Source organism: Numida meleagris, chromosome 1 (assembly GCF_002078875.1).
Source record: "Numida meleagris isolate 19003 breed g44 Domestic line chromosome 1, NumMel1.0, whole genome shotgun sequence".
NCBI classification, from domain to species: domain Eukaryota; kingdom Metazoa; phylum Chordata; class Aves; order Galliformes; family Numididae; genus Numida; species Numida meleagris.
In genome coordinates, this window is record NC_034409.1 from 80,302,808 (window position 1) to 80,317,593 (window position 14,786).

The following is a 14,786-nucleotide window of genomic DNA, read 5'->3' on the forward strand; positions in this document are numbered from 1 at the left end:
TTTTTTTCTCCCTCTCTTTTTTTAATACAGTATAACACTACATTTAAAGGCTTCCTCCACAACCACAACCCTATCTGCATCCTTTTTTAAATGACAGCCAGCACTTTCATTCAGCTGTCTGACTATAGGAGCTCAGGCTGTACAGAAAAGTAGCAAATATAACAAGAAACACAAAAAGGTGCTGAAAGCTGGCAGCGCACATAAACACAAGAGCACACAAGAGGAGCAGCAGGTACGTTTGCTACAAAGTGCATGAGTGTGTACAAAGAGGAGGACTTCTTGGGTGTTACTGCAGAGAGACATGGCCATCAAGACAACCTGTAGATCTGCTGCCAAAGAGTAATGGAGACAGATTTCAGCAGCACTGAAACTAACATGGTCCAGAATTAGCTGTCTTGGGGGATGAGCATAGAGAATATTAACTATTTGAATAAATGTGTGCCTATCATCTTACTTGAGCATGGGACATGGAGAAGGTTTCATCATGCGAAAGCACAAAATGGCACAGATGTTTCAAGGCTATCCTCCATGGCTAGCAGTACTGCTTGCATTTTTGTTGGTGCTGAAACAGATGAAAGAGCTCTGTCTTCAAATTCTTCTCTTCAGAACCTCACCACTTGCACTCTCACCCTTCTTCACACCTCAAAACTGTCATCAAATTTGCAGCCTGAATTGAGATGGCTGGAGGCCAAAAAGACAAGCTTACAGACAGAAGTTAATTACTGCAATGAAATACTTACAGAAGGACACTGGGGGATCCCCATTAAAACCTAAGGAGTTTTTCAAGGCTGGATATCCAAGGAATTCATGATTTATGGCGGCTGATACTAAAAAGGTGCCATCAGTAAGGTTTGGACTCCATGCCATGTAGAGAAGCAGCAGTCTGGCCATATCAAAATACCCCTTCATGCCACCCACAAACTTCCAGCTGCCCCTTGCACATACTTTCGAAGGACTGAGAAGCCCTCTACTAAGGCAGATTGCCTTCCCCTTGCTAGAAGCAGGCATGAAGGAGGACACCAAGCACCCCTCTCCAAACCTGTGTAGTGATAATAGTCTTGGAGTCCAACAGCTTTTCCCAAGGTTGCCATGACATGGAGGAGATGGGCCCATGAATCACTGTTGTGGAGAACACCAGCCTACATGCAGATGCTGTGTTCAGTTTAGCAGAAGTAAGTCCTCCATTGCTTACTGCATGAAGCATTTTAAAGTATCCAGTAACATCAGCAGCTGAGATAATTTGGACTATTCAGCCTGGAGGAGACTAAGGGGAGGCCTCATAGCGGCTGCAGCTCCTCACAGGGAGTGGAGGGGCAGCGCTGAGCTCTGCTCTCTGTGACAGCGACAGGGCCCGAGGGAATGGCATGGAGCTGTGTCAGGGGAGGGGCAGCTGGGGGTTAGGGACAGGTTCTGCACCAGAGGGTGGTAGGGGCCTAGAACAGGTTGCCCAGGGCAGGGAGCACAGCCCCAAGTGCTGGAGTTAAAGGAGCATTTGGACACTGCTCTTAGAAACAGGCTTTGAATTTTGGGTGGTGCTGTGTGGAGCCAGGAGTTGGACTCAGTGATCCTTGTGTGTCCCTTCCAACTCAGAATATTCTATGATTCTATTCTATGATTCTGTGAAATGATGAAGCCAAGATCAGATTAAAACATTTTAAGCATTTGTCAGTGGCCACTTTAACTTTTTTCCTGGGTAAGCTGACATCAGGTAGAGTAACTAAAGTGAGGGCCATAGAAAGCGTTCTCCGCTTTTTCTGCCCGTGTCAGGCTGCCTTGTAGACTCAGCCCTTGTCCACAAAGACAGAACACAGTGTGGGTAGATCCAGAGAGGCCCTCTCATCCCACTAAATCTGTAAAGACAAGAAGTTTCTGGTGCTGAGAGCTAAATATGTGTAAGAAATAGGGAAGCAGAGGCATTGCTGTCAAGATGCAGGGGAGGTCTGAGTCAGGAAGAAGACAGTAGAAGTCTTTTTTCTCTCTTCACAGATGAAAAGAAGTATCTTATTTCTCCACCATATGACTCAGTCGTACTTTAACATAGCGAAAACATTAATTTTTCTCAACACAGATAAAAACATTATTCAGGTGATTATTTTCTGAATTCAAAGAAGGATGCTTGTAGCAGGTAATTAAGATGCACAAACTTGTGAAAAAAGGATGAAATGCATTATTTTAAGAAACGTATGTTTATTTCACAGCATCTAGCTTCTGAATCACTGGTGACATGTTCATGTTTCCTGGAGGGAAGAATGTTTTTCTGGTAACTTGCTGTTTAGAATGGATTTATCATAAAATACCAAACAAGTGTCATTAAAATTTGCTTAGGACAAAATACAAGTTCCGATCATTTTTTATTTTTTCTGTTAGCTCCAAGTGTAGTTTATCAATGAACCGAACACTTACTCCATTTGACTATTCTAAGGCAGGAATTTTATAAGGTGCATTTCCCTAGGTATCATTTTGAATCCTCAACAAGCATTTTAATAGTAGCTATTAAAAGCCTAAGTGCTTTGAGTGAAAAAGTAAAAAAAAAAGTCCAAGGCATTCCGCAGTTTTGGAAAAATGTTTCTAAGCCTCTACAGTGGTTTCTATTGTAAATAAAATTGAAATAGAATTTTAATATTATCTAAAGTACATAGGAACTTTTATGCATATATACAAGCTGTGTTATTTTATACTTACACATTTTCATTTTGTGTAATAGAGAAATACTGCAACTTTGTCTTTCTTCTAGGACACATGGCTTTTCCTCTCTTTAACAAACACAATGTAGGCTCTCTCTTTTGTATACACATGCACACACGCATGCATGCTATAACACACTGCATCCACAAAATGCATGTACACAGTGTAATCTCACCTTCTAAAGAGACACAAATCTTTTTCACGAAAGCACAGGTACCTACATCTGCACAATGAAATCTTTGAAACACAGAGGCCCTGAAAACACAGTTTTATCTCTCTCTAATACGTACTGTTGTTCCTTTTCCTAACACAATGTAATCTCTCACGCTCACATTCTTTCATACACACAGACACACAAGCATACACGTGCAGTGTAATCTTATCTCTCTCAGATTCAACTGCAGTATCTACGTTATTTTCCGAATTGCATAAACACTTTCTGTCTGATATTTTCATTTGTAGACTCCATCACTCACAACTACTCAGATGCTTGCAGAGATGGGAGGGTGTGGATGGAAGGGAGTCCTTGATCATACAAATGCCTGTGTGCTCACACAAAGAAGCCTTTTCTGGTGAGACTTTCTTTTACAAAGGAGAAGATGTTTTAAGTAACACTTTCATTTTGGATGCAGTATTAGTTATGCAGTGTTTCTTGCGATTATATTACTCCACCAACAAATGAGACTCAAACAACTTGATAAAAAAATGTCTGCTAGATCATAAAAACATATTATTTCCATGCTCCTATCATTGTCAAATATATCATTGGTACACTGAACGATACTTGCTGCAAGCAAATTACAATATGCAGTTACACTGATATTTCCTGTGACATATCACACACTGTAGGCCCCGAGATATCAAAAGAAGAAAAAAGAAAGATATATAGAGGAGGTTCCACCTCCACTTAAGCTATTATTTCTACAACAAAAGTCTACGCTTAAATCACTTGTATTAGCAGGATTGTTCTAATGGGAATATTAGATGAATGTCTGCCTTTGTGAGCTTCTTTACACAATGGAAACTGATAACAGTAAGAATTAGGGGATGCAACACCGAGCAGTTCTCTTGTTCATCAGTGATTCAGAGACAGGGAGTTTGATGGTAGCTTTGGGGACCTCAGCAAAAGTGAGTTTTATATCCTCATTCTGATTTCCAGTTACTAAATTATGTTATAACCAAAACAAATACTAAAATGAAAACGCAGTGAAGGATCAGGAGTTCATCAGTGGTGCTAAAGACTAGCAAAAAAGGAAGTTTTTCAGGGCTATATCAGGCTACAAAACCTCCCTCCACATGGGAGGTTTTAAAGCAAAACTGCAAAGGAAAATAGATTTTTTTTTAAATGTCAGGAAACCACCTTCAAAGGTATTGTCTTAGCTTTACATAAGCACTCTTGGGTCACTAACATGCAGTAACTTGATAAAATCCCTGGGAAAATGCTACTTATAGGCCATAAGGAGGATTTTGCCCAAGAATTTGGGCCAATGGATCAGGTGCTTAAAAAGCACTTCCTTGGAGATGTGGGAAAGGGAATACCTTTGTGAAGCCCAAACACACAGAAGACAGGCTCCACTGAGTGCTTGGATGAACAAAAACATCTGTCTTATTACCAGTAGAGACTAGAGGAGAGGTTTTCCTTTCATAGTTTATGATACAGTTCAGATTAACAATATCTTGCTTTGAGAACCTGTTATCAGTGCAGAACCGTACGGCTCCCAACAAGAAGCCTGCTGAGCCAGGACCAACTGTGATCACAGGCAACTGGAGTGGAGAGATGAAGACAAATAATAGGAGACACTGGATCCCATCTTAAAAGTGTGAAAGCCCGGAGCTTGAAGAACTGTACTCAGGTATGAGGTGGGAACGTGGTATCTCCAGCCCCTGGCAGTGAAACCTGTGGATAGTACACGTACATTGTTAGCAGCACTGAACAGGGCATGTGAAACACTCATGCTTGGCAGTCTTCTGGCTTTTGTTAGCCTATAGGCCTATGGAAAGTCTAAAGCAGTGGTTTTCCAACAGCATCAGCCCAGCATTCAGCTAACCCACAAATATCTAAACCCAAGCATATGACAAAACTGGACTATGTCTAACCACTTTTGACAAGACAGAAATTGACTCTAATCTACTGCAGGAAGCACACATCACCACAGAGCTTGCAAAATCCATACAGCGAGTGTTAATGTCAGCCTCTTTCTGTCCACAGAATTGACAGAGGAGGAGAAGATGCACAGCAAACTTCCCCCACACATAACATACTCATGCCCTCTGAAATAGACGCCAAGTGTCCACGATCCTGTCTGTAAGGCTGTTTATAGCACTGGCGTGCTGCAGCACGCTAGAGGATAAGGGAGCACTTCACAAGCAAGACCCAAGCTCACTCGGCCCCTCAAGGGGGGCATCAGTAAGCCCCTTTCTACAGCAAGAAACTGTGTTGCATGGAGCAAATACATGCGTAACACGGCACATGAACTTCTGACACTGGCCTATGCTGCCCTGTCCCCTTTCCTGAGATACCCGATAGCCACCTGGTAATCTGCTGCATAGAAAGTATTCCCCACAAAACAGACTAAGAGACTAGCTCTGCTGCTCTCAGCAGCTCCAGACTTTTCACCTCCTCCCTGACAACTTTAAATATCCTGACATTGGGGATCTTCATTATTTTGAATGTTATTTAGATGTCATTTATGTTGCTCTGCCACTGACCTTAAAACCCTACATGCTGATCGTGAGAGATACTTATTTCTCTGAATCACCTTCACAGCAGTAAGTCTTTGAGGAGCTGCAGGGGAAGGTCACTTGTGGGCTAGTCAGCTCACCTGGAAAGCTGTCTGTTTAGCATCTCCTTGTGGTGTCTTGGCCACTGGTTTGTAACTAGGAGCAAACCATTTTTGTGCATAGCTGATCAGAGTTTGCCACAGGTCGCTTGGTCAGTGGTGCTGTTGTCACTGCCATATTCCTCTCAGTTGCATCCTGACCTTGCTATTCCTCCAAGTCTGAGCAGGGATCTCACTGTCAAACTTTCTAGGTAGAGCTCAGTGCGGACTCCTGCAGCTCTTTCACTTTTATCTCTAATGAGATTGACCCACAGAGGCCATTCCATTGGTATTCAGGAGAAAGCCACTAATCAAGCTGACAGAAAGCCAGGTGACAAAGCTTCTCCCTCTCTGTCTCTCTATGTTCCATACTTTCCCTCTTCTTTTCTGTTGAATCAACCTAGTTACCTATCTTTCTGTCATAATAGTAGTTAAGCAGCTCTTCAATATTTCTGAAATAGAAACAACCAACATCCTCCTTTCTTTTTTTCTCTTCCAAGGCTGTAGGAGGAATTGTTCAATTAGTTTTTAGGTGCCGTGATTTGTTTGCTTGTTTATAAGCATACATGTGAGTGGGTGTTTTATAGATGTGTGTGAAGATCTCAGTGGATGGGGCTACGCTGAAGAGCCAAGCTGGGTATTTATTAAGGAGAGTGGCGAGATGCATGACCTTCCATGGCTGATGTAGTAAATACCTCCACAGCACAGCCCGTGTCAGCAATCCAATTTGTCTCCTGCTTTTAATTCAGCCCCACCAACAAATCTGGGCAGTTGCCATGGAAGGAAGAGACTTAATGGGGGAAGGAAGAGGAAAGAGCAGTAATTATTTTTGACTTGGTTACTTCAAGATTTCTGGCCATGGATAAACAAGATAGCCCCCATTGCTAACTGAACATCAAAACTGGAGGCAAATAATGTAGAGAGGGTCAGTACCTTTTATGATATACCGTACATAGGTATCCCATACTTATGGATGGGGAGGAAGAGTTTTGAGACACACAAGCTTCCCTTGGGTTTGAAGCAGCAGTGGAGTGAAACACTGTGTAGATCTTTGCAGAAACTTTGACATTGCCAGTTCTCTGAGATATAACAGAAGCAATTTCTTGGACAGTTTGCTCTTCCACAAAATCATTTTTACAAAACTTCTCTAAAAAACATTTATGCCATCAAGTACAAATATCTTAAAATATTTTGCTCCCATCAATGACATACTCCAATGGCTCTTAACAACCACATCTAGTGGAACAGCTTTCATCCTTTTAACAGCTCTTCCTTTCTCCATGTGCCATATGTTGTGTGCAGATTCCATAAATAGAGAGAGCCGAAGGCAATATTGAGGGTCTCCTGCCATTTTTTGAAGCTAACTACTACTCAAGGGATAAAATAGTATCAAACATGATGTCAGGACTTTTGTGGTAACAGGACATGGCAAAAGAATGCATTTAAGTTGGGAGAAGATATTTCCAGCATTGATTCACATGAAGAGTGTTACCCCTATCCAGATTGCATGGCCATTTGGGGACGACTGTTTTCAGATTTTACAGTAAGTGCTATGAGAAGTAAAAAGTCTCTTTGTTCACCTTAAGGCAGCCTGTGTCTAAGTTTGTCCAACTGCATACCAGTCTTTTGGCAATGACTTCTGACAGATTTTGTCTCTTATGTTGCTACTAGAAGAGTAGTAGAATCATTATCGTAAAGCCCTTGGTTAAATGTATGTGTACATTGGAGCTGGAACAGAAAGGAGAGACAAAGGTGAGGTACTGGGTACTGGAAGAACCCTGCATTCCTACAATGCTCATTTTACAAGAATATGAAATGAAAAGAAAGACGAGAGAACTGCTGACCTAGCTGGATGCACATTCTATGTGCCTATGAGACAAAAAGACTTCCTCCTTAGAAGCAACAGCTGATTTAAGAAATGCTTCACTTCAGAAAACAGAAGGGAAGAAAATGTGTGCTTCAGCTGTAGCACAGCCTGAATGAACCATCCTGAAGCTATTAGTGTCTCAGCATCAGGACATCAGTGGAAAGTCATTGCATCACTGTGTGAGACTGGCTTTAAAATCATGCTATGCAAAACATATACCTGTAAATATATATGTATGTATGCATATATATAATATGCATTATTTTAATTTCCTCTCTGGGTTTTGAGTCCTCAGATTTCATGTGGCCCATTTTTTTAGTGTTGTTTGCAACTCTGAAAACTAGAAGCTCATATTTACAAAAATGAAATCTTTTATTCTAATGTAATCCCATGATTCTAGTGGCTGGGGATTTTAGGAAACAGCTGAAGTATCATGTAATGCACCATGGTTGACACTGCTGTTCCGAGTATAGGACTGTTACAATCTTTCTGTTAATGCACTAGCACACTTTCCCTTCCTTATGTCATAGCCTTTCCTTAAAGCTGTGGGTTCCTGGAACTGCTGAGCTACTGCTCTGTAATGTGGGTGTAACATTAGATCTGAAACCATGTCAAAGTTACTTCCCTACAAGGTAGACCAGAAGTGATGGAAAAGCAGCAGGAGTTTCATCCAGCATTTATCTCAAAGATAACCTTTATGCCAGCACTGGAGGAAATACTTCTCAGATGACACATGCCAGAGGGTCTCTACTGTCCCTTCCCAAAGAGAGCAATGCTCCCTTGAGGAGAAGGCTCTCTCTCGTTCACTGTTTTTTGCTTCAGTAAGAGAAAAGGCTGCATTTTTCACCAGTTAAGCCTGCAAATTCCTTGGCAGACAACAGACAGATCTCTCTGTTTGCTGGCCCTTATGTGACCAACTCAAAGAACACAAACAAGTGATGAGGCAGATGCTAAAGATGGTAAGACACTACAGTGTAAACAAAGGCTCTTGTGGGATGATGATAGCTCCACCACTTGACTACTGCAGACCAAAGGCAGAAGTGAGAACAGAATGGCTCTGTCCCTATCCCACTTGGACTCCTGGGTAAGATGGTTTGTGTGTACATGAGATCCATAAAGCACAGCAACACCTCTCCTCTGAGTATCCAATACTATCACAGAGACCAAAAAGCTGTGAGTCTAGATAGCATCATTAGTATTCACCTGGATGTTTGATCTTAACTATTTGCAGCAAAAGCAAACAACGTGAGACCATGAGGCAGTGGGCCTCTCAAAAAGCATGTATGTCCAGCTCCCTGTAACCCCAGAGTAGGAAGAAAGTCAGAAAGCAGATAAATGATAGCCGAGTGGAGCACTGCCTACATCACCACCCCCCTTCCCTTCCCAAGCGGCAACCAAAGGAGGGCAAGTGCTTGGAAGAAGGCAGACTGGCTCCCTGATGTGAGAGCCCTGCTCATAAAACTCAATTAAGTGGATTACAGATGAGCTCATTCCCAACGGTGGGTCACATTCCATTAGAGGCAGGCTCGATGCCAGGTGGACTCAGCACTGCTCGGATGGCAGGGCAGTCTGCCCCACCGTTTACCGACTCTGCCTCTGATCTCACCATAGCTCACAGGATTTCCTGCACCGTGTCCTACCATCAAATGGCTGGCTCATTGCTCACCCCTGCCTGCTGTCCCTCTGAGATAATCAGGGCTAGCATTAGGTCATGAGGAGAGATGGAAATGGCCAAGCTCCCTGAACCCATGTGGTCTTGCAGAGTACTGTGGGAAAGGAAAAGCAGAAGGAGAAACAGTGAAGGGGAAGATGAGCAGAAAGGGTGTGGGGGGGGGTTCCGTGAAGAATGATAGCAGGGGAAGACGGAAACCACCAGCCCCATAAACTGGATCAGTGGTATTTTACGTACAAGTGAGAGTAATTAGAGCTCTCAGCTCACTAATCCCAAAGGCTTTTTCACAGCATAGGTGTAAGATTACAGCACAGTCTGCTGTATGAATGTAGATATTCCACAAACAGACACTGCACTCCAGCATTCATTAATGGGTGTGTGTTTGTATACTGGGAACAAAGAGTGTCAGAGGTGGACTTATGTGTGGGAATAACTGCTTGGAAGTGAAAGCAGGGAAGGAAGAAGAGAAGGTGAATGAACCTGTGAAGGGTGAGTGTGTGTGGGCGTGAGGGCAAGAGAAAGATGGATGAACGAGTGTGTGGGTGTGTAATATATGGGCTGCAGTAAGTCAAATGTTATAAGCACCTGAAGGCATTATGCCAGATTTGAGACCTATTTTGACTTGCCTTGTGCATCCCACTTTCCTGTTCACTGTTTGCAAACGTTCCTGGCACTGCAGTTTAATTCGTACAAATAGCAACCGACCGACAGAGAGCCAAATATGTTGCGAAATAGGCTGAGGAAGAAGCAGTTCTCTGTGCAGATCCAAGCAGCAGGGGCTTGTTACCATCTGGAACCTACATACCAAGTCCCAGGAAAAGACCTAAAAGGGAGATCGATCTAGTTATCTCTCCACCACTTGCCATCCCACGTGAGGAACAAATACTTCAGACCAGTTGCAGAGTGAGACATGCTGTCTGGACAGTGATCCTCATTGGACATGGGACCCACACAGCGCAGGCATCTGCTATCCTGGCACAGGAGACCTCAGTATCCTCAGAGAGAGCTTTCTGCTTTATCTCAGAAAGGCTGAGAGGAAGACAGCAGCCTTATGTTCTATTACCTTGCGTGTGACAAGTGAATTCCATTTGGCAGTGGGAGGCATCAGGTTTCCTACCTATTTTACCACCAGTTTACTGGGCAATCTTGGACAACTCCACTCATGTTCTGCACATCTGTTTCCTAAGCTAAAAAACAACAACAGCAACAACTAGCAATAATGACATAGACATGAGATTTATTGATGAAAAGCACTATGTAAGACTCAGGTGGTACTGTTCTCCAGCACTAGCATAGGGAGATTACTAAATTTCTTGTGTGCTCTTTGGCAGCAGTATCCAACTCTGAATTCCAGGAGCTCCAATTCTAGGCTCTCTAATGCTGCTGCTTCCTTCAGCAGATCATGACCCAGGTTCTGGCTTTCTCAGGACTTCCAAGGCAATAGATAGAGACCATAAGAGATGGCAAGAGATCTCTCAGCCCTTTTGCATGTCTCAGATTGTGCTTGCTACTCTCCCCTTGGCAATATCACCACTGGTTGCACTTTGTGTGTATTAGAGCCCAGAACAGCTGGGACACCATGGTACTGTGGCCACATCCTTTCTCTCCCAACCATTGCTCCAGGAGAATATAGAGTGATGTAGAGCAGCCAAGAAATCAAACCCCCTGTCTTGTATTCTGCTTTTCCCTTTCTTCCTGATGGACTTTTCTTTACCAGCATCCCTCGATCTGTTAACCTTGACACAAAAGATTGCTCCAGAAAGTGCTGTGTGAGCTGTTCACAGCTGCCTCACTCCAGTTGGTCTTGCTGCAGGTTCCTGTAATGGCTGACAGTACAGTGCTATATGCCCCTGCCTGTGTGCATGAATTAGCCAGTTTTTCCATTTCACCTGCAACAGAAACAGTGACCTGTCTATGCAAATAGTCCCCTCTCCCTTTAAGTAGAGGGAAGACAAGACATTGCCTCTCTAGGGAGAAAATCAGACATGCTATCTGGGTGCCAAAGCACTATGTATTAAAAGCCTTTTTCACTCTAATAGTATATCAGGTCCTGTTCCAAAAGCTACTTTTGAACCACAGCCAGAAATGGTGTGGTTCTATCCAGTGTGTTTTTCTCACGCCTCCATCCCCAGCCCACCCCAGCACTTTTTGCTCCACGAATGTATTTCACTCAATGAAACAGCTTAAGGCACTGCCTGCAAAGAGGATCTTTTGTGAAATACCACAGGTCTGCCTTCTAAACCTTTCAGCTGAATAACTGCTGTGGTTGCCACAGCACAAGCTACACAAATATGATGCTTGTGTTTAATTACACTGAGTGGCTGAAGCCACTGCCTTACTTTGCTCTGGGATATGTTCTTCTGAAAAGCAGCCAGGTAATTCAGCTGCTGCTGCCATTCCCACAGAGTCTTGGGAAGGAAATAGGGTTGACAGGGGATGAAGTTTCTGCAGGGTTAGCTGTGGCAAGCAAACCTGAGCTGAGGGTCTCAGAAGATGTGGCTACATCAGACAGCACAGAGGTGGAATGCCAACTGTGGTTGGTGAATTCTCAGGAGTGTACATAAAGTTCATTTGTGAAGTGAGGATTTGAGGGACTAGTCCTGTGCAAGAAGAGGAAACAGAAAGAAAAAGAAAACGGACTTGGAAGGAAAGAAGATTATGAGATTCCAGGAACCTCAGCACTCGTAAGTGCTGTTTTACACATCTTGGCCCTTCTCTGAGTGATGTTGCCAGCCTGGCTTTCCATTACTCTGACAAAGTTGACATTAGTGTCAGAGCTATTTCATCACCTCATGCAGCTACTGCCTAATTTGTATGTGCCCAGAGTTGGTCATGGGTAGTTCTGCCCCATATAACTCCAGAACTGGAAAAAATACAACCACCTGTGCACAGATTCGAGCCCCAGTGAATTCCACTCAGGAACAAGGTTGATTAACTTCAATGCCATGCTATGTTAATATGGCTAATTTCTTTCCACAGCTCATGTCTCTGCATGGCTAAGCACAGATATACCAGCTCATCTGGTGCATGCTCAAGTACCTACAGTACAGCACTGATCTGCCCATATGAATATGCCCTGTGTAGCTCATTCATGAGTGATATTTCCATCTCCTTCATGGGCAATGTCTTTTGCATTGCAAGCAGTTCTTAGATTCAAAACTCCTCTCATCTTCAACAAATTCCTCTCAGAATGCTTCAGGAATCTTCTGCTACTTCAGTGAAAATCAGCCAAGCTCCACATGACTCTAGGGAGACCAGGATAAAAAAGAATCCAGAAGGTTGGGTATTTTTTGCTTGGTTTGATTTTTTTCCTCCCGGTTCAGCACCTTTGTATGAGAACCGGTGAATAGTGAGTCTATACTACAGCTAGAGCTCCCTGCTGCTGCCTTAAATTTTACAAGACTCTTTTCAGAAGACACTGCCTGCACCAGTGTGCACTTGTGGTGTCCATCTTGTGTATGTATAGCTAATGGGTAGATACTTGTCTGATTTTAGTCGGTTCATTTCATGAACATATGTACAATTCTCAGACAAATTGTGGTCCCTGGCTTCGAAAGGTAAATACAGCTGCATTTAACCCACTGGTCATACACAGCAGATCCCTGGGCCTGGCGCTTTCATTTCCCAGGAAGATGCTGCATTGCTCAGTCACCATGGTGATAAACACTTTTCTATATGATAACAACTGTTCTGAACTCTGGAACTTACTCCTGTCTGAAGATGAAGCTGGTGTATTAACACAGGCAGTTTGTTTTGCCTGTGAATCCCAGATGCAGCTCTGCAGCATCTCAGCCTCTGCTCTTCACCAAGCACCTTTCTGCACCCCACTATCTCCAACCACTGCATTTCTGAGATGAGCGGGAGCTCCCTGGGGCACCATGGGGCTGCCACCAGAGGAAGCAGCTGGGCTGACCTCCTAAATATTTGATGAGGAGAATGGCTGGTGTCTTTACCAAGCCTGCCGCACGACAGTTCCTTGGAGGATGCAGCTGCGGAGCCATATTTAACAAGCTACCAGGCCAGAGCTCTGTGACAGCGAGCACAGTGGCATCCCCTCCCCATCCTCCTCTTTCTCCCCTTCCACCAGGATGCTGTACTGAAATAGGGATGCCGGCCAGCTCCTCTGTCCCCCCGAGATGTGCGAGTGAGGGAAGATGGGCGACGGCGGCCACAGCAGTGTGAGCCCCCCACTAAGCCACACTGCCAGAGGGGAGAGAGGCCGGCACCTGCCCCCGCGGGCCCTTCTCCTCCTCACGGGCAAAGGGTTAACGCCTCCGCCCCTGCGCCGCCATCCCTCCGCCATCTCTCCCCGCCCCCATTCTCCCTCGCGTCTCCACAGACGACTCCCCCTCCCCCGCCGCAATCGCCATGGAAACCGGCCCCGATCAGCTGCCGGCTGCGGCCCGGCCTCCGTGGCGCCGCCGGAGAAGGTGGTGGAGGGAAGCGTTGGCCGCAGCGGCTGCGCGCCCTGCCCGCGGGGCGGCCATTTTCTGCCCCGTCAGCGAGAGGGACGGCGGATCTGGTCCCCCTGTCTGAGCAGGGTGGCCTTGGTGGGGCTGGGAGGGATGGAACGGTCGTGTCACACTGCAGCTTGTGCATGTGTGGCTGCCCCAGTTCAAGCCCTGAAAGCAGAGGCTTAGGCATGCCCCTGAGGCAGGCTGTACTTCTTCTGGCTCTGCAGTAGGGTGTGAAGCTGAATTCAGGGCTTCTTTCTGCTGTTTGCCCCCAACAGGATGACTCTGTGGTTTGTTTTTTTTTTTTTGGTGTTTTTGTTGTTGTTGTTGTTGTTGTTTTTTGTTTGTTTTTTTTTTTCCTGATCCATTAGAGTTGACTTAACTGCAGATACAGGTGAAAATATGGAACTTCTTTTTACGTAATCATAAAATCAATTGAGCTGGAAGGGACCCTTAAAGGTGATCTAGTCCAGCTCCCTGCAATGAATGTGGACACCTACAGCTAGGCCACGTCGTTCAGAGCCCAGTTCAGCCCAACCTTGAATGTCTCCAGGGATGCCCCATCCACCACCTCTCTGGACATCCTGTTCCAGTGTTTCACTACCCTTATTGTAATGAACTTTTTCCTCATATCTAGTCTAAATCTCCCCTCTTTTAGTTTGTAACCATTTCCCCTTGTCCTGTCACCACAGACCCTGCTAAAGAGTCTGTCCCCTTCTTCCTTATAGCCCCTCTTTAGATACTGAAAGGCCACTCTGATCTCCCTGGAGCCTTCTCTTCTCCAGGCTGAACAGCCCCAGCTCTCTCAGCCTGTCCTCTTAGAAGAGGTGTTGCATCCCTTGGATCATTTTTGTGGCCTTCCTCAAGAAAGAAGACCTTGCAGCACACCCTCTTCATTGCAAAAGTTGTCAGCAGCCCACTCAAGCCCCTCCCGACCTCTGTTCCCTTCATGCAGTTCCCATGTGCTCCCACACAAATTTGCTCAAAGCTTCCAAAGCAAGAGTTGTACCACACAGTAGAAATGGGAAATGAGTTGTGCAGGAGAAATGGGAAATGACTCTAGAAGCCTTCACAAAATGCACAGCAGATCCTGTAGCAAATCAACAGGTCCTCCAATAGATTCCTGTAGAATTAGCCTAGTGGTGCAAATGTATCCCAAATTATGTCCTGACAGTGGGTTGAAATAAAATAGGAAATTCAGCTTTGCTATCTGACTGCCCATATTGTATCATACCTTTTCTTCCCACCCTCTCCCAGATACACCTTCCTGGCTAGCAAAACATCACTTC